Below are 18,307 nucleotides of genomic sequence, written 5' to 3'. Positions count from 1 at the left end.
TCTAAACTAGCGGTCAGTTTTACTGTCCTTCAAACTTTAGGGGGGGCTAGACTGTGGCCAGTGGTAGAAGAAAATGTACTGCCATCAGTGGGAGTAAACAATGCCCCATCATTTGAATTAGGGGGGTGTAATTGTGCCCCATCATTGATGTTAGTGGGAGGAATATTTCCCTATCATTGGTATTCGCGGGAGGAATAATGTTCCATCAATGGTGTCAGCGGGAGGAATAATGTTCCATCATTGGTTTCAGTGGAAGGAATAGTTACCCCTTCATTGGTGTCAGTGGGAAGAATAGTGCCCCATCATTGGGGTCAGTGGGCGGAATAGTGCCCCACCATTGGGGTCAGTGGGAGGAAGAGTGCCCCATCATTGGGGTCAGTGGGCGGAAGAGTGCCCCATCATTGGGGTCAGTGGGCGGAAGAGTGCCCCATCATTGGGGTCAGTGGGCGGAAGAGTGCCCCATCATTGGGGTCAGTGGGCGGAAGAGTGCCCCATCATTGGGGTCAGTGGGCGGAAGAGTGCCCCATCATTGGGGTCAGTGGGCGGAAGAGTGCCCCATCATTGGGGTCAGTGGGGCGGAAGAGTGCCCCATCATTGGGGTCAGTGGGGCGGAATAGTGCCCCATCATTGGTGTCAGTGGGGCGGAATAGTGCCCCATCATTGGTGTCAGTGGGGCGGAATAGTGCCCCATCATTGGTGTCAGTGGGGCGGAATAGTGCCCCACCACTGGTGTCAGTGGGGTGGAATAGTGCCCCACCATTGGTGTCAGTGGGAGGAATAGTGCCCCACCATTGGTGTCAGTGGGAGGAATAGTGCCCCACCATTGGTGTCAGTGGGAGGAATAGTGCCCCATCATTGGTGTCAGTGGGGCAGAATAGTGCCCCATCATTGGGGTCAGTGGGGCAGAATAGTGCCCCATCATTGGTGTCAGTGGGGCGGAATAGCGCCCTATCATTGGTGTCAGTGGGGCGGAATAGTGCCCCATCATTGGTTTCAGTGGGAGGAATAGTGCCCCACCACTGGTGTCAGTGGGAGGAATAGTGCCCCACCATTGGTGTCAGTGGGAGGAATAGTGCCCCATCATTGGTGTCAGTGGGAGGAATAGTGCCCCATCATTGGATCAATGGGAGGAATAGTGTCCCATTGTCTGTGTCAGTGGCTGAAATTATGGCCCACTGTTGCTGATAGTGGAAAGGGGGGGGGGGGGAATAATGCCCCAAGGACCGGATAAAAGCAAGCAAAAGGTCACATTCGGCCCCTGGGCCACAGTTTGAGGTTCTGTTGATCACTGTCCATCAAAAAGAGGCTGCAAAGAGGCGGTGACCAGGCCAAGTGGTCTTTAACCACTTACCTACAGTGCACTTTCACCCCCTTCCTGCCCAGACCGATTTTCAGCTTTCAGCGCTCTCACACTTTGACTGAGAATTACTCAGTCATGCAACACTGTACCCATTCAAAAATTGTGTCCTTTTTTTCACACAAATAGAGCTTTCTTTTGATGGTATTTGATCAATACTGGGTTTTTTATTTTTTGTGCTATAAATAAAAAAAGACTGAAAATATTGTGAAAAAACGCATTTTTCTTTGTTTCTGTCATAAAATTTTGCAAATTAGTAATTTTTCTTCACAAATTTTGGCCAAAATTTATACTGCTACTTATCTTTGGTAAAAATAACCCAAGTAAGTGTATATTATTTGGTCTTTGTGAAAGTTATAGAGTCCACAAGCTATGGTGTGAATCATTGAAAATTGATCACACTTGATCACACCTGATGTACTGAAGGCCTATCTCATTTCTTGAGACACTAAAAAGTCAGGAAAGTACAAATACCCCCCAAATGACCCCTTTTTGGAAAGTAGACATTCCAAGGTATTTAATAAGGGGCATGGTGAGTTTTTTGAAGTTGTAATTTTTTCCCACAATGCTTTGCAAAATGAAGATTTTTTTTTTTATTTTATTTTTTCTTTACAAATTGCCGTATTAACAGGTTATTTCTCTCACACAGCACATGTATACTTGCAACTACACCCCAAAACACATTCTACTACTCCTTCTGAGTATGGCGATACCACATGTGTGAGACTTTTTCACAGCCTGGCCACATACAGAGGCCTAACATCCAACCAGCACCGTCCGGCATTCTAGGAGCACAAATTTCACATATAATTTCCTGACAACCTATCGTACTTTTGAAGGCCCTGGAGCACCAGGACAATGGAAACCCCTATAAAATGACCCCATTTTGGAAAGCAAACACCCCAACGTATAATTTTTGAGGCATAATGAGTCTTTTGAATATGTCATTTTTTTCCACAAGTTTTTGGAAAATGTGGAAAGAAAATGAAAACACATTTTTTTTTACACAAAGCTGTCCATTTATGCAATATTTCTAACACATAGCATGTACATAGCAAAAATTGCACCCCAAAATACATTCTGCTATTCCTCCTGAGTATGGCGATACCACATGTGTAACACTTTTTCACAGCCTGGCCACATACATAGGCTTAACATCCAAGTAGCGCTTTACACAAAGTTGTCCATTTATCCACTTTAAGACTGGGCCTATTTTTGACACTTGGTGTTTACAAGCTAAAATCATTTTTTTGCTAGAAAACTACTTGGAACCCCCAAACATTATATATTTTTTTTTAGCAGAGACCCTAGAGAATAAAATGGAGATCGTTGCAATATTTTTTATCACACCATATTTGCGCAGCAGTCTTCCAAATGCGATTGTTTTGAAAAAAAATCACTTTTTTGATCTAAAAAATAAGAAAACAGTAAATTTAGCAAATTTTTTTTCCATAATGTGAACGATAATGTTACGCCGAGTAATTAGATACCCAACATGTCATGCTTCAAAATTGCGCATGCTCACAGAATGGCGCCAAACATTGGTACTTAAAAATCCCCATAGGCAACATTTTAAAAATTTCTGCAGGTTACTAGCTTAGAGTTACAGAAGAGGTCTAGGGCTTAAATTATTGCTCTCGCTCTAACGATCGCGGCGATACCTCACATGTATGGTTTGAACACCGTTTACATATGTGGGCGGGACTTGCGTATGCGTTTGCTTCTGCGCGCGAGCTAACGGGGACAGGGCGCTTTAATTTTTTTTTTTTTTTTTTTTTCCTATTTATTTTATTTATTATTTTTTTATTTTTACACAGTTTAAAAAAAAAAAATGTTTTGATAATTTTTATTCCTATTACAAGGAATGTAAACATCCCTTGTAATAGAAATAGGCATGACAGGTCCTCTTTATTGTGAGATCTGGGGTCAAAAAGACCTCACACCTCACAACTACACTAAAAAAGCAAAAAAAAAAAAAAAATTGTTGAAAGAGGAAAAAAAAAAAAAGCAAAAAAAAAAAAGCGGCCCTTTAAACCGGTTGCTAGGCAACATCTTTTGACGTAGCTCCGGTCCTCCAAGACCATAGAGTTGAGTGAGGGCCATCTTGCCCTCACTCGACTTCCTGTCTCTGAGGATCCGGGACCGGATAGTTTTCCCCGCTGCCGGCGGGTCCGGTAAGCTGGGAAAACGTCTGGGACGCGGCAGGAGGGGGGGGGGGGCACCTCTTCCCCTGCACCGTAAGGGTAATTCCGCGGCGAATCCGCCACTGGGACCACCCTTATCTGAAAGCCGACCGCCCGCCGTTTCAAAAAATACCGGGGTTATGGGGGCTATCTTCTGCCATAACCCCAGTATTTAGCTTTTAATGGCCGACGCATATAGTCGTTAGGCGGTCAGTAAGTGATTGCATGTATATGGCAAACAGGTGACGATGACTGATGGGGTGACAGGTGACGATGACTGATGGGGTGACAGGTGACGATGACTGATGGGGTGACAGGTGATGATGATTGATGAGGTGACAGGTGACGATGATTGATGAGGTGACAGATGACAATCACTGACCGGGTGACATGTGACGATGATTGATGGGGTGACAAGTGACGATCACTGATGGGGTGTCAAGTGACGATGATTGATAGGGTGACAGATGACGGTGACTGATGGGGTGACAGGTGACGATGACTGATGGGGTGACAGGTGACGGTGACTGATGGGGTGACAGGTGACGGTGACTGATGGGGTGACAGGTTACGATGACTGATGGGGTGACAGGTGACGGTGATTGATGGGGTGACAGGTGACGGGGCGATGGTCACTGATGGGTGACAGGTGACGGGCGATGGTGCACGGCGGTACTGATGGCAGTCTCTGGTGACCGGTGAACTTTAGGCTACATTCACATGTGAGCGTAGCGATCACGGGCAGAATCACTGCGATTCTGCCCGCGATCCAGAAATCATTGCAAATGGCGGGACGCCTGTGCGTTGCCCGCTGTGCGATGTTGCTGCGATTTCCGCCTGCCGAATCGCGGTAACATCACGCAAACAACGCATGACGCCCCAAAGAAACTCTTGTACTTTTTTGGGCGTCATGCGATGTTTGCGCGATGTTACTGCGATTTGGCAGGCGGAAATGGCGGCAACATCGCACAGCGTTTGGGGTGCTATTGCAAATCACGGGCAACGCACAGGCGTCCCGCAATTTGCAATGATTTCCGGATCGCGGGCAGAATCGCGGTGATTTTGCCCGCGATCGCTGCGCTCACATGTGAACGTTATGGGTGTCAATTTCTGGGCACTGATGAGGTGACTGTTGGGTGACAGGTGACATTGGGGGGGGCTGGGGACTGTGTGGGGACCTTTATTACTGTGATTTTAGTGTGATTTTACTTTTTACATGTGTACAGAGCAGTAACTCACTATTTCTAGCTCTGCTCCCCTCATACTGGAAACTGTGTGAGGGGAGAAGAGCTAGTAACAGTCAGTTACTGCTCTGTGTTTACATTTTGTGATCGGCTGTGAATGGATTCACAGCCGATCACTTAGTAAACAGTCACTGTCAGTGACTGTTTACTACCGCCGGTGACAGCTGTGTTCCTACGGAACACAGTGCCACCGACATGACCGCGCTGCGCGCTCCCGATCGCGCATGCGCGGTCATCTCCCGGCCGCCTCCATTGTGATCGGCTGTGTCATTGGAACACAGCCGATCACGTGGGAAACAGCCATGCCTATTGGCTGTTTCCCCCCTGCCGGTGACCGGCTGTGTCCCGGGGACACGCCGACACCGGCAGTGCACGGCGGCGCGCCCGCGATCGCGCGCCTGCCGTGCATTTACTGGGTCACGTCATATGACGTCCGCCCAGGATAATAGCCGCACCGTCCCGCCGTCATATGACGGCGGGCGGGCGGTAAGTGGTTAAGTTAGTTATGCCTACAAAAAAGGAGGTGAGAAGCAATGCGGGCAATGTCTTACAAGAAAAAAGGTCCATCATCCAGGGAAACTTATTAAGGCCAATTAACTGTTCTCAAAGCAGGCGTGACCAATGTGCATAAACCAGGGTTGCAGAGCTGCCTAGAAACATGGTCATAGGCATTATTTTTCTCAAGTCTATAAATCTTAAAGCAGTTTTAAACCCAAAAGCAAGCATTATATTGCAACTAGACAATTTTTAGATGTGATGGCTGCATTAGTTTCCTTTTTCAGACTCTCTTATTTTCACATGGTGATCCTGCCAGTATAAGGAAAGGAATGGTCAGCACTCAGGATCAGACTTGTATAAAGTACTCAAAATTTCTACTTGAGTAAAAGTACAAGTGCTCGATCAAAAAATTACTTGAGTAGAAGTGGAAGTGCTCGCAGAAAAAGTTACTTAAGTAGAAGTACTAAAGTATTCAACATTTTTTTTACTTAAGTATTGCAAGTAATTTTTTCAAAAAATTTGCTACTTAAGTACTAAAAGTAAAAAGTACCAGTAGTTTTGAAAAAAAATTTCTACTCAAGTACTGAAAGTAGAAGTACAAGTACTGTGTTATGTAGTTATTAAAGAAATAAGTCAAAAGTTTGAACATCATATTGTTTTTATTATTTCAAATGATTTATTCAAATGATTAACCTGTGTTTGTTAGTAGTTTCTTGATGCACTTTAAGCGCTGTAGCACCATTTATTTGTTTGTTTCATATTTTCTTTTTATTGGAAAGATTTGGTATAGCAGCTTTTATTATACACAGCCTTTATTTTCGTATGCGCTGATTTACAAATGACATTATACACATTTTTTTGAACTTTATGCAACCTGCCATCTACTGTTCTGGCAGTGGTAATTTTTTTAAAAGTAACGAGTAACTATGCAGTACAAAAAAAAAAATACTTGAGTAGAAGTATCGAAATCATCGAAAAAATGTAGTGAAGTAAAAGTAGAAGTAGGAGAAAAAAATTCTACTCTAGGAAAGTACAGATACCGCATTTCGGTACTTAAGTACAGTACTTAAGTAGTTCTACTTCGTTACTATACATCTCTGCTCAGGATGACATCCAAAAAGAAAAAGTATACCGCTATTGAAAAGACATATACAATGCTGTAAAAACATCCTACGCATTTCGAAAGTTAGTCCTTGAGCCATGACTAAGGACTAATGTCTGAAAAGCATAGGCTGCTTTTATAGCGTTGTACATGTCCTTTCAATAAAGAAATACTATTTTTTGGATGTCATCCTGAGTGCCAACCATCCCTTTCCTTATTCTGATACGTTGGAGGTGTCAGCAGCCTCGAGGTCTGAGCACCCGGCGGAACAGTTATATGGGAAGGTTGTAGCGCCTTTACACCTGTTTTTTCTTGATCCTGCCAGTGTGTTGTTTTTCATAAGAATAAAGTAGTCTTGCAGATGAACCAGTTCGATAGTTGAGACAAACCATTTACCACTGATAAGGGTGCAAAGGTCAGCCTTTATTTATTCATGTAAAACTTTTAACCCAAAAGAAAAAGAAAAAAAAAACCTTCTAATTGCTGGCGTAGCTGCAATGCGAGCTTGAGTATGGCTTCAATTTGTTAGTGTATATAAATCTGCTAGTACATCTGGTAGAACCTCAACCCCCAGATTAATATTGCTGCTGACCAAATGTGCCACTTGTGATCCTTCATCCAGAGTGGGGGCACTCTAATATAGAGAGGAAAAAAGCCTACAACTAATGCAGTTACCACATCTAATGATTGGTAAGCTGCAATAAACATTTTTGGTTTTGGGTTCAATGCTGCTTTAAAGAAGAAGTACAGCCAAAGCTCGTTTGGCTGTACTTCTGTGGATCACAGGAGTGCATTTTGTCCTGCACTCCTGTGACCTGTTTTCAGCAGACAGCGGGCTGAAGTCCCCCGTCTGCTGATATCACAGAGCAGGTCCAGGCTTGGGCAAGATCGTGACCATGGAGTCGGGATCCGCCCACATGCCTGGACCGGCTCCCGTCCTCTCCCTACTCCAGCGTTTCAGTGAGCAAGCAGGGAGCAGAGAGCTGCATACTGACAGTCTGCTTGAGGAGCTGTGAGAACCAAGCAATCTGTAGTATTAGATCGCTCGGTTCTCAATGTAGAGGCGATGGGGGCCAGATGCAGCATTAGACTTATGCTGCATCCACCTAGGTAAGTATAAAAGTGCAATAACCCCGATTCCCATACTTCTCTTTTAAAGCAGACCTTCACTTAAAAGGTGAAAGTACTGCTGATTTGCTGTCCCTCCTTTAACATTAGGGATGCGCCGATCTGATATTCGAATCGGATATCGGCGCCGATATGGCCATTTTAGATGGATCGGGGATCGGTAACATTGACCGATCCACTGGCCGATCCGGTTTTTGCTTGGTGACGGCTCAGCCATCCCTTACTAGGTGCAGTAGTAGTATGGGATGGGAGCCGCTACTTCCTGTATAGGTCCGGCTCACAGGCGGAGTGATATCAGATGCACTCCGACTGTGAATGGAGGAGCTGTACACATGAAGCAGCGGCTTTGCTCTGTACTGCAGCCGCTTGCTTTGTGTGTAGCTCCGGATCGGTTCCGGTATCGGCGATTTCACAACGCCAGATATCGGGTCCAAAAAAGTCGGATCGGTGCATCCCTATTTAACATTGCTTTCTTTTTTTTTTGGAAAGGAGGTATTTTTTTCTGACAGGTATCCGCTCCCACTTCTGCAAATCTCGCCTAGGCAAGAATTATGGAAGGTTTTGTAACGATGGATTTATTTTTTTAAATGAATGTAGTTCTTGTTTAAAGTTGACCTCCACAACACGTGGGTAATGAGGAGTCCATAGGGGTTAGAACATCACTGTAATCATGCAAAGTGTGTGTTCTGGCACTGGACCTCCATGTCCAAGGTGGGCAGTACTGAGCTAGGAACTTCCGAGTACAAGGCCTCAGCTGCGGAATGTTTTAGGAGACAAGATTACATAAACTAACCCACAGCCAAGTGGACAGCACTGATAAAGCTTATCGCAATTCAGCCCTGGTGATGAACGTGCAGTGGAGGCCACAAGTCAAGGTTTGTACACCTTTCAAGGCCATGAATCCCTGAACCCAATGTGGAGAGTTTATTCAAATACCAATAAAATAAATCTTCCCTCCGTTTCTGGTTTGTGTAATGACATTTTTTCACAGATTTTTTTCACAAGAGAAACACATTACAGCTCAGAAAGTTGTATGAATTATTATACACAAATCTTCTATTTTACTTTAGAATATCTAAGCTGACCTTATTAGGTGGGCAGGGGTTGTTGTCTGCACTCACAGGGGCGATTGATAGAGAGATAATTTGCACCTACATGGTGACCACACTTCTGCGTTGTGTAAAATTTCAGCTGGGATCGCATGTTGTGAGGGAGATAAATATCCTCAAAGTAGATATAAAACCACATCACTAAAATCCCATATATTCTCTAAAGGATTAGTATGGCAAACCATACTCACCAAAATTCACACTCATACCAAAGATGGCAGTACCTAATGACAGTCTCCCGGGCGATCTAAAAATAAATAAATATATACACACACAGTGGTAGTAAGGTGAATTTAGCACGGAATGGCTCACTATATATACACACAAAGACATATATTCTCCATACCAACCAAACCTTGGAAACGCTCACCTTCATAGGATTGTATATATGAAAAAAACTAGTGCTTCAGCAGAACTAGTAGCAGAAAAAGAGGAGGGAGGCACATATAGATGCAGCTATCCATGTTAAGGAATACACACTGAGCACGTAGTGCCATTCAAAATCTAGGCAAGGAATGGTACAGATCGATCTCAATATGGCAAGCAATCAAATGACAGGCCAACCTCATAACATAAAAAACTCACTAAGAGATACCCACCCTAAGACTGTCTGTAGTCCACAGCATTGGGGAGGTATCAACCTCTCTGTTTAAAAACCCCCGGTCCTGTCCGGCCATCCCACCAAACCGCACAACCGCAGCCGGCCGAGCACGTCACCGGACCCGATCTCGGACTGTCCATGCGTCTGCTGGCGCATGCGGAGTACCACCGAGGGGCGTTGGCCGGTCGCACAATCATCCGTACAGGCGCCACTCACCCACCCCCGGTCAAACCTAAGGCCATCCAACATCACCATCTTGTGGATGGGGAGGCAGACAGCAGGGTCAAGAAACAGGGAGAAGATTACATACTTGCCCAAAGGAGACCTATCCGTCAATGTAGCGGTAGCTGATTAGCAAAATGCAGCCAAAACCATATCAATAGACATCTGGACAAGAAGACATCATGGGATGATAAAATCCAGGTAGACAAACAGTGAAGCACTTATCAACAGTATATACAACAAAGATAAATATAAATCAAATATAATCAAAGAAGATTACAAATAATTAGAATTAGTGGTGGTTATCAAGAAAGTGGTCTCAGTAATCGCAATCCACACAATTAATATGAGGACCCAAAAATCAACAATAGGTAAATCATGCAAGGAAGCTAGATTAGCCCAACATACAACATGGTCCCAGGAGGCTAAATCAGATCAACAATAGTACAAATACTGAACCAAAGGATCAATCTAATCAAAGAAAGGGTTTGTATGAGTTGATCTCATTTATCCAAGGAGGGATAGTAGCGACTAGTCTATCGATCCAGATGGTTTTAGACCTTAAAACTCGGTTGCCCCAATCCCCTCCTCTAGGATTAGGGGGAACCACCTCCAACATAAGGATTAGGGGGAACCACCTCCAACATAAAAAAAGAGACCATTGAATTGTCAAACCTGTGATGGAGACCTATATGTCTAGTAACAGGAGTAATTACCTTACCATTTCCAGAATAACATACATGATCCCTAATCCTTTGGCGAAATTCCCGGATGGTTTTTACTAATGTAAAAGGCATGGCATTTACATGTCATTAGATAGATTATGACTCGTGTTTTGCAATCAGCAAAATGCCGTGATTGATGCCACCCAGGGGCAGCGATGGCAACGTCCACATTAAGATAAAAGATAAAAAGCAGTAAGATAAAAAAAGTCTTCTGTGTGCAGCAGCCTCCCCAGCACCCCCTAATACTTATCTGAGCCCCATATCTGTCCAGCGTTGTCCACTCAGCCATCTGGGACTTTCCCTCCTGATTGACTCCATTGGCTCCCGTGGCTGTCAAAGTAAGTTAGCCAATCAGAAGATAGAGGGGGCGGGGTGTCTGAACACAGAGCTGCAGCTTGGCTCGAGTGCCCCCACAGCAAGCAGGAGGGAGGGGCCAGGAGCAATGAAGAGGAGGATCCAGGCAGCAGGTAAGCATAACAGGTTTGTTATTTAAAGAAAAAAAAGAGACTTTACAATCAGTTTAATGTAATATCAAAAGTTGTTTTTAACCGTTTTAAAGCGGAGCTGCGCCTAAAAAGGGAAGTTTCCGCATTAAGGCCCCCTCCTCTTTATGAAATAGAACTTTAATTTTGGGGGGTGAGGGGGGGGCGGAAGAAGGTACCTGGTTTTGACAGGTACTCGCTCCCACTTCCGCTACGATCACCTAGGCAATCGGAGTGGAAGTTCTCCTCTTCCCCTCCCTCCCAGCAGTCTTTGGAGACTAGTCACAGGTTCCGGAAGACAATGTCAGAGCTGGGCGCCCACACTTGAGATGATGGCGCTGGGGATAGAAGACAGATGAAAAAATAGAATTTTTGTAAGAACTTACCGTAAAATTATTTTCTCCGAGTCCTCTGACAGTCGCCGCCCACTCATACAGTCTTCACTACTGGGTATTGGTCTTATCCACAGGAGAAAGCTAAGCAGAAGATTTTGTTAGAAACATTCACAAAAACTTTGCATAGACACACCTACAGGGGGCTGTTCCTCTGGTCCAATACCCCCCTGCTAGCAGCATTCCCAATTCAGTTTGGTAGCAAGCAGTAGATAGTCCATGAACCCCAAAAGAGGGGCGGTGACTGTCAGAGGACTCAGAGAAAATAATTTTACGGCAAGTTCTTACAAAAATTCTATTTTCTCTTACGTCCTCTGACAGTCGCCGCCCACTCATACGGTCTTCACTACTGGGATGTCCCAAAGCAGTGTAGATGTGAGGGGTGGGAAACGTCAGAGAAAAGAACCTTATCTGAACCAGAAAGGTAAACACTGGGTAACAGGAAAGCTCAACAGGAGCAAACAAAACCCTGGAAAGCAAAATAACCAAGGGGTAAAAAAAAACCCAACAGGAGGGGACAGGCGAAAAAACGCCATGTCTCCCCTAAGGCACTGCCGCACTCAGAACTTTGCGGCCTAAGGAAGCATCTGCCGATGCCAAAACTTCAAGTTTGTAAAATTTTGTAAAGGTGTGCACGGACGACCAGGTCGCTGCTTTGCACACCTGGGACACCGACGCCTGATGGCGGAAGGCCCAAGACGCACTCACCGCTCTGGTAGAGTGCGCCGTGACAGGGAAGGGCGGAACCCGTTCCCTAAGCGAATAAGCCTGTACAATCGTCTGTCTGCTCCATTTAGAAATGGTTGCCACAGACGCAGCCATACCCTTCCGAGGTCCCTCAGGAAGGACAAAAAGAGAATCCAACTTTCTGAAGGATTCAGTAGACCAGTGGTTCCCAACTCCGGTCCTCGGGACCCACCAACAGGCCAGGTTTGCAAGATAACTAAATTACATCACAGGTGATCTCATTTGCTGCTCAGTGATTGCAGTATTCTAGTCTGCATCCCCCAAGGTAATACTTAAAATCTGGCCTGTTAGTGGGTCCCGAGGACCGGAATTGAGAACCACTGCAGTAGACGACAGGTACACCCTGATCGCCCAGACTACATCCAAGGAATGCAAGGCAAACTCCTTAGGTTTCGCACACGGCGAAGGCAAGACAATGTCCTCATTGAGATGAAAATCGGACACCACCTTTGGAAGGAAAGATTGATGAGGGCGCAAGACCACCTTATCCCCATGAACAACCAGGTAGGGGGAGCGGCAAGACAGGGCCGCCAACTCCAACACTCTGCGAGCAGATGTGATCGCCACCAGAAAGGCGACTTTCCGTGACAGCGCAGGCAGAGGAATCTCCCGTATGTTCTCAAATGGAGGACGTTGCAAAACGGACAGACCTAAATTCAAGTCCCAAGGAGGCAAGGGTGTCCTCCTAGGGAGAGCAAGATGGCGCACCCCTTGAATAAAGGTGCGGATCAAGGAATTTAACGCCAAGGGGCGCTGGAAAAGAATGGCCAGCGCAGATAACTGACCCTAATAGTGGTCAGCGCAAGACGCTGGTCCGCACCAGATTGCAGGAAGGATAACACCCTTGCCACCGAAAAGGAGCGAGGATGGAAACCTTGCGATTCACACCAGGCGAAATAAGCCTTCCAGGTACGATAATAAATCTTACCGGACGAGGCTTTCCTAGCCTTGAGTAGGGTAGGAATGACCGCCGACGAGAGACCCCGATCTCTCAAGACCTGGCTTTCAACAGCCACGCTGTCAAAGCCAGTGACTGTAAAGCAGGATGGAAGATCGGCCCCTGAGACAGCAGATCGTCTCGTAATGGGAGCCGCCAGGGAGGCTCGACGACCAGTTGCATGATGTCCGCGTACCATGACCGGCGAGGCCAGTCTGGGGCCACTAGAATCACCAACCTCGGTTCAGGAACCTGGACAACAACTGAATCGGGGGGGGGGGGGGGGGAAGGCATAAATCAGGTGATACCGATTCCAAAGCACTACCAACGCGTCCGAGGCGTCTGCCAGAGGGTCACGTGTTCTTGCCACGAACCTTTCCACCTTGTTGTTTAGACGAGACGCAAACAGATCCACGTCCGGGGATCCCCATCGCTCACACAGCATCTGAAACACCTCCGGGTGTAGGGACCATCCCCCCTGGTCCAGGGTCTGACGGCTCAGATAGTCGGCCTGCCAGTTCTCCACACCTGGAATGTGAACTGCCGAAATCGCCAAGACCCGCGTCTCGGCCCAGGACAGAATCTCAGCCACTTCCATGGCCGCCCGGACACTCCTGGAGCCCCATTGGTGATTTATGTAAGCCACCGCAGTTGCGTTGTCAGTCTGCACACGCACAGGGCGGCCCCGAAGATGATCCGACCAACGGAGCAAACATAGTCTGATCGCTCGCAGTTCCAAGACATTTATTGGTAGGGAGGATTCCCCCTCCGACCAAGTGCCCTGGGCAGACAAATTGCCCAGAACGCCACCCCAGCCCGACAGGCTGGCGTCCGTGGTGACCACCTTCCATAACAACGGCCGGAAGGACTTCCCTTCCATTAGAGCTGGAGACTGGAGCCACCACAGAAGATCCTCTCTGACTTGGTGGCTCAAAGAGATCCTCCTTTCTAAGGAATGAGGACGTCTGTCCCACCTGGCCAGAATTTCCGCTTGCCGAGATCGTGTGTGGAACTGTGCAAATGGTATCGCCTCGAAGGCTGACACCATCAATCCCAGGGACCGCATGCAGGTCCTGAGCAATGAGGACACATTGTCCCTGAGGGACCTGACCTCGTTCTGCAGAGTCCGGAGTTTGTCCTCCGGCAGGAAGACCTTCGCCTGGGCGGAGTCCAGAACCATCCCCAGGTAAGGGAGGCGAACAGAAGGAGACAATGTCGACTTCTGAAAATTGATGGTCCACCCAAACTCCTGGAGCATCTGAACCGTGGTTGACAGGTCGTGCAACAGAGTGGCACTGAAACTTGACCATAACAGGATATCGTCCAGATACCCAAGGATTGCAATCCCCTGTGCCTGCAACAGGGCCAGGACAGGAGCCAACACTTTGGTAAACACCCTTGGAGCCGAAGCGAGACCGAAAGGCAACACCACGAAATGATAGTGCTCCTCCGCGATTGCGAATCGGAGGTACCTCTGATGACCTTCGTAGATGGGGATGTGTAAACACGCATCCTTGAGGTCGATGGAAGCCAGGAAATCTCCTGGACTCAGGGAGGCCACCACCGATCTGAGGGATTCCATGTGGAACTTTTGAACCCGCACGAAGCGGTTTTTAGAAACTTTAGGTCCAGAATCGGACGCACCTTGCCCTCCTTTCTGGGAACCGTGAACAGATTAGAGTAAAAACCCTGAAACTTGTCCCGATGTGGTACCAGGACGATCACCCCCTGGGCGAGGAGATCCCGAACCGCCCGTTGGAGATCTTGAAAACGATCTGGGGTCAAATGAAGATTGGAGGGAAAGAATCTGTCTGCTGGGAGTGATCGAAATTCGATTTTGTACTCTGACCGAATGAGTTCCTGAACCCATCTGTCCTGAATCTTGGCCAGAATCTTGGGAAAACAGTGCAGACGTCCCCCCACCCCTGAAACAGGTGAGGGCACCCCTTCAAGTCGAGGCGGACTGGGCTGCCGTGCCAGTGTGGGTGGCTTTTGATTTGCCCACCCAAGGCTTCTTCTGGCCACCAGAGGCCTTGAAGGATTTGCCCTTGTCTTGTGCCTTCAAGGCACGAAAGGACCCCTGGTTAGGTTTAAAGGAAGGGCCCCGCTTACAGCGGAAAGACTTGCCCCTGGACACCTGGGGCAGCAGCGTGCTTTTACCCCCAGTGACCCCCTTCACCAATTCGTCCAGGGAGTCCCCAAAAAGGCGATTCCCTGCATAAGGGATGTCACATACCGTCTTCTTGGAAGACTGGTCGGCGGACCAGCTTTTCAACCACACGATGCGACGGATCGTCACTGCGACTGCAGATAAGCGTGAGACTAAAGGGGCCTCATCCAAGGCCGCGTCACACAGGTATAAAACAGCCTGAATAATTTGGTTCACCATCTCCAGAGTAGCAGGAGGGGTGGAATCAGCCACAAGGGTGCGTCTTAGCACCTTAGTCAACTCCACCACAGGCTGAGAGACCATTACTGAGGCGAACACGGGTTTCATCAAGGAAGCTGCCACCAGATAGGAGTGGCGGGTAAGAGACTCCACCCGCCTATCCGCCGGGTCCTTAAACACTGGAGAATCCTCAGCAGGCATCAGAGTGGCTTTATTTAGCCTGGATACAGTGTGGTCCACCTTAGGGGCCACAGTCCAGCGCAAATCCATCGGAGACGCAAAGGGATAACGGTACTGAAACCGCTTAGGCACCACAAAATTGCGCTTTAAATTGTGCCATTGTTCATTCACGGTTTCGTGAAACTCAGTGGGACAGGGAAACACCTGAACCGACTTCTAGGTTTTGCGGGTCCCAAAAGAAGACCGCTTACCCGGCAGGTGGGGCTCATCTTCTAAATGTAGCGTGTCTAACAGAGCTAATGAGCGCAGACATTGCAGCGGGTTCTCTGGCCGACCCTGAGGGGGGAATCCTCCACCTCCTCCTCCCCATCCGACTGAGATCCCTCAGGGGGTACACTGTCCGTGGCAACCATATCTAGCTCCGAATCAGAAGATTGAGATAGCCTGGGCCTTTTCTTAGAAGCCCGCTCAGACATCAACAGATCCACTTTGGACGCTAAAGTCATAAGTGCAGCAGTAAGAGAGACTATTGCAGAGGATTCAGGAGTACCTGAACCCTCCATCAGAGCTGGGGAGAATTTGCTATACTGGGACTCCATCAGAAACACTTAGAAATTAAATGGCGCTGGCCCTTTAAATCGGCGATAGCGGCGGTTCCCACCGCAATGCACTGCAATGAGTGACTAGCCTGTGCTACTAAGTCTGAAAGATAACTGCCAGCAGAGATATAACCAGAAAAAATAGCAGAAAAGCCCCCAGAAGTGTGTCTATACTGTACCCACGCTGCCAGCTCGATCTGTGTGCTTGGAAAGAGGAAATTATGTCACATCACTAGAGGCCGAGCAAAGGTCTGAGCCACAAGAAAATGGTTGCCAATGTAAGTCTATGGGGGAGGCTCCGATAAAATGGCCACCGAGCATATAAGGAAACACATTGCCCACACTAAAGATGGCGCCCGAAAGGGCGCCAAAGCATTACAGAAAATGGCTACTGCCCTAACATGTGGCCAAAAACAGCCTGCCCACACCTGAAATGGCGGCCCTGCGGTTTTACACTGATACAGCCCCCACAAACATGTCTGTACCCCCAAAACATTGCACAAGCATCACAAGGGACTGAGGGACCCCCGTAAACCCCCCACACCGCGGCAGAACCGCTATAGCGCCCCCGCAGGGACTTCAGGACAACCAGTGCCATTCCCAGCTCCGCAAACGCTGTAGTCTTCTGAAGTCTGACTAAGCGCAGGAACAAATAAAAAGCTATAAGTGTAAAGAAAAATCACTTTTGCAGAAATAAAAAATAATAAGAAGAAAAGGCTGAGACTGCAGCCCCAGCCAAGGTAAGCCTGCCTACTCCTAACTAGGCAAAAGACAAACTGAATTGGGAATGCTGCTAGCAGGGGGGTATTGGACCAGAGGGACAGCCCCCTGTAGGTGTGTCTATGCAAAGTTTTTGTGAATGTTTCTAGCAAAATCTTCTGCCTAGCTTACTCCTGTGGATAAGACCAATACCCAGTAGTGAAGACTGCATGAGTGGGCGGTGACTGTCAGAGGACGAAAGAGAAAGGAAAGCTTCAGTGAGCACATGACTGGACCCTGGGACAGGCGAGTGTCTGCTGACTTTTAATAAGCAAATATATGACTGGTGCTACCCTTTCAACCTGCAGCTTTTATTAAATATCTGATGGTTTTGTCATGAGGCTCCTGATTCAGGCACTTCCTGTTACAGGGTAACAGTGTTTTTGTCTCCTAATTTCTCTCCTGTCTTGTCCCCAAGACAAACTCTGCAGTGGTTTTGCACAGAGCTGCCCTGATCCTCCTCTTCTTGAATCCCTGCCTGCACTCCTGGCCCCTCCCTCCTGCCGAGTGCCTCCAGAGCAAGCAGCTTGTTATTTGGGCACCCAAGCTGGACCACTCCTGAGCAGCTGCTTTAGGAGTCCTTTCACACATTGAGCTGTGGCTCAGCCCTGTTTCGCTCTCTCTCCTCATTGGCTCACTGGCTGTAATGGACAAAAATTGGCTCCTGCTGCTGTCTAAGCCAATGAGGAGGGAGAGACCTCCAAGATCCAAGGCTCTTGTACACATTGCTGGATCGCAATGGGGATCAAGTATTAGGGCTGGTAGGGGGGGGGGGGGAAACTGCTGCACAGGTGACATTTTCTACCTTAAAAGTGGTTGTCCTCAAGGTTTTTCACCTTAACTAACCTGTGATGCAGCTCCCCCCAGGCCCTCTCTTTTTCTTACCTGGGCCACATCCGTTCCAGTGATGTGCACGAGCACAGCAACTCCAGCCGCTGTCTCTCTCCTCATTGGATAGATTGATAGCAGCAGGAGCCATTAGCTCCCGCTGCTTTCAATCAAATCCAGTGACACGGGGGGCAGGGCCGAGTCCCACTGTCTGTGTCAATGGACAGGGAAATCGGCTTTCTGTGGGGGTACCTGATGAAGAGGAGGGGCTTGGAGTGCCAGTAGGGGGCACGCCAGAAGAAGAGGATCTGGGCTGTTCTGCGCACAACTATTGCACAGAGCAGGTAAGTATAGGCATGTTGCTTATTTTTATAATAAAAAAAAATTTGTTTAATGCATAGAATGCCAGAAAACAATTCTAAAGAGCAAACTCTTGAAATATTGCAATTCTTTGTTATTAGGTCATGTGGCCACAAGCTGGGCTAAGCGTAAGCACATCACATGTCCTGGTGTTGTCACTTTAACTTTTTCCAACCCTCCCTTACAAGCCATGCACAGTGGAGTGCATTGTTAGTCAGATATCTGATCCACTCCATCCTACCAGGGTTCAATGATAAGAAAGTAAGCTGTAAAGAAAAAATGCAGTCACGTGACCTACTGTACTATGAAGCCAGCCATGTCTAGTAAGTGATATACGGCTTATTTACTAGGAGGGCACAATGTGGCCTGTGGTAGTCATGCTGCACTGAGCAGACGGAAGTCCAAATGAAAAGCAAGATCAATCAGTAATATAAGAAGAAAGCCTCAAATAATTAAAAATAGATT

General features: G+C 47.4%; 1 protein-coding gene across 2 annotated transcripts in view; it reads right to left on the bottom strand.

Moving 5' to 3' along the window:
- Nucleotides 1-18,307, bottom strand: part of NADK (NAD kinase) — a 214,807-nt gene that overhangs the window by 164,557 nt on the left and 31,943 nt on the right. The window lies entirely within an intron of this gene.

Source organism: Pelophylax lessonae, assembly GCF_965119305.1.
Source record: "Pelophylax lessonae genome assembly, chromosome: 12".
In the NCBI taxonomy this organism is placed as follows: domain Eukaryota; kingdom Metazoa; phylum Chordata; class Amphibia; order Anura; family Ranidae; genus Pelophylax; species Pelophylax lessonae.
This window is presented reverse-complemented; position numbering and strand designations above follow the sequence as displayed.